This window comes from Macrotis lagotis, chromosome 1, assembly GCF_037893015.1.
Source record: "Macrotis lagotis isolate mMagLag1 chromosome 1, bilby.v1.9.chrom.fasta, whole genome shotgun sequence".
NCBI classification, from domain to species: Eukaryota; Metazoa; Chordata; class Mammalia; order Peramelemorphia; family Peramelidae; genus Macrotis; species Macrotis lagotis.
Genome location: NC_133658.1, coordinates 307129194 through 307131907, shown reverse-complemented (window position 1 = coordinate 307131907; position 2714 = coordinate 307129194). Strand labels below are relative to the sequence as shown.

The 2714-nt window shown below is 39.0% G+C and overlaps 1 non-coding gene across 1 annotated transcript; it reads right to left on the bottom strand.

The window, feature by feature from the left end:
- Positions 1–316: 316 nt before the first annotated feature.
- Positions 317–423, bottom strand: LOC141510412 (U6 spliceosomal RNA). The gene has a single exon (XR_012474905.1). It is a non-coding gene; the product is annotated as a U6 spliceosomal RNA (small nuclear RNA).
- Positions 424–2714: the final 2291 nt, after the last annotated feature.

The following is a 2714-nucleotide window of genomic DNA, read 5'->3' as shown; positions in this document are numbered from 1 at the left end:
ATAAAGATAACTTTTTTCCCCCTTTGGAGGCTAGGTATGGGGGAGGGGAGGGGGAAGATAATAATTAAGAGGTCTACTTTGTCAACTGAAGGTTTTTTAAGGATTGGGGAAAACTTGGCTTGTTTGTAAGCATCAGGAAAAGAACCTGTCAAATAGGGAAAGATTGAAGATGAAAGAGGGAATAAATGATTAAGAAGGCATGTGAAGAATTGGGATTCAATAGAACTATTGACCTTGAAAATGAGAAAAGTTACCTGTTTTTAGACTTAATAGGGAGACTTAACTGGTCCTGAAATTAGGAGGACTTGAGTTCAAATTCAGCATGAGACACTTCACGAATTTGCATGTCATCTTTGAGCAGGGGCCATGCTAATCTTCTCTGTATCGTTCCAATTTTAGTATATGTGCTACCGAAGTGAACACCGGCATGAGATACTTGACACTTACTAGCTGTGACCATGGGCAAGTCTCTTAACCTCAATTGGAGAGAGAGAGAGAGAGAGAGAGAGAGAGAGAGAGAGAGAGAGAGAGAGAGAGAGAGAGAGAGAGAGATATTTGAAAAAAGAAAACAGAAGAGAAGAGAAAATGGGACAACATAGAGGAGTTTTGAGGTGGAAGAAGAAAGTGGTAAAGCAGGTTACACCTTAAAGAAAAGACATATTTGTAGATTATGAAAGTAGGTCAATCAATAAAGTTTTTTTTTCTTTTTTGGTAATAAAAGCCTTTCCCTGAAGCAATGAAGTAGTAAAGGACCGGTTGAAACTAGTTAACATGAGTTTGTAGTGGATCTAGGCAACAAAATTACATGATATTAAGAAATCCCACAGAAATATTAAGCACAATAGCAGTATGAGAAGTACAGACAAGATGGTAGCATGGTCCAGGGTTCAGTAACAGCAGAATATGAACAGAGTAAGATAAGGGTTCAAGAGTACAAGACAATGTATAGTTGTACTAGTCAACCATAGGGTCAAAACTGTGAAGAGAAGAAAGTAGAATCAGAGTGGGGTAATGGACTGAGCAAATAATAACAAAAAGTAAAGGAAGTCAGGATGAGGACAAAGAATATGTTTAGGAGGAAGGAGGACAAAACTGAAAAAGAAAGGAAATTATGACGAGAGAACAAAATTTCAAAGTTCAAGAGTATGAATCATAGTGGTGGGTGATGGTGAGATTAACCATCTCAGAGGTTGGCGGAGTGAAGTTGTTTAGGTCATGTGAGTAAGGGTTGCACTGAGAGGCAAGGATGCTCACAGGGGACCTCAAGGTACATATGGAAGTCCCCAAGCATGAAGGCAGGGCTTGGGATGGAAAGGAATACAGTGAGTCATATATTGAATTCTTGAGAAAAACAGGTGAAGAATCTCCAAGTCAATAGACCATGTCAATAGCTACAGGAAACTATGACTAAACCATCAGTGTCCAATGCATCAAGGGTGTATCTCTGGATTTCTCTGATTCCAGAGTATATTTCTGCCTACCCCTCCTCCTCACTTACAGCATTGAATGAATGAATGTATCAATGAATTTATATCCTAAAGTATTTTTGAATGTGATTTAGACTTATAATTTGTAAATCACTGCTTCCCCAAGCAAATTAGATCTGATTCAGGGGGGCAAGTAAAGGTCTGTTGGTTGATATCCCATGAACTTGACTGTCTATTGAGGAGTTTGATGAGCTTAATATGCTAAACAAGCTAGTCCCTCAACCTGATTCTTTTCTGTGTCCAGGGACCAATATTGTTGCTGAGACTATTCCCTGGATGCCCTTTCTTGCTTCTACTGATCTTTGATGCAGTGAAACCTGTCAGGTAGGCTGTGGAAACATCTAAATAAAACCTCTTCTGAGTCCCCAGCTTTGAGATGGGCCCTGGAATTTCTTTCCATAATTCTGGCCCACTCACTGAAATGCTCTTCACTACAGCCTGGCATGATTTATTTTTATTTCTATGTCCTTTTTTTATGCCTCTAGCAGTGAAACACAAATAGATACCTTTTGTGTACCCGAGTCTAGAAGACAAAGAAGTGAAGTAGAAATGTAAATAAGTACCTTCCTCTTCTAAGGGGCTTGGTTTCCCGGCATCTGCAGTGTAGTGAAGGCACCAGAGCTAAGCAACAAGTTGTCCTAAGTCAGAGAATTTACAGGTTCTTCAGAGTTCTTTCCATGCACCGTGGTTAGGCTGAAGATCCTTCAATCCAAGTATCTTTCTCATATTGCTAGAGACATATGGGGGGGGGGTGGGGAGAATCATTGGCTCTGTAGTACTTGAAGAAATACATGAATCAATCATTTGATCAACAGCTACATGTGTACTTAATATATACCTGTCTTATCTAAACTCAATGTAAGATACAATATCGTACCTGCCTCAAAGAACTTATCGTATTGGAAAGTAAGAAAAGACTTATCTTTGGGGGGCTTGATAAAGTGGTTTATGTTATTTTCCCTTTTTTTCCAGAACCTTAGTGAGCTTTACAAAGTTCTTGGGGGAAATCCTTTAGAAACTACCAAGAAAGTTCTTATTCTATTTTTAAGAGATAGTGATGAGAAAAAAATAAAACAGCACCCTACAGATTAAGCAAAGATCCCCAGAACCCTCTCAGAGATATAGTCTCAACTATTTTAGGTATTAACCAAAGGAAGGATGCAGCCCAAATCCATGCACACTGTCAACTGAGGTCTAAGGCATATATAAAATGATGACTTAAGAACA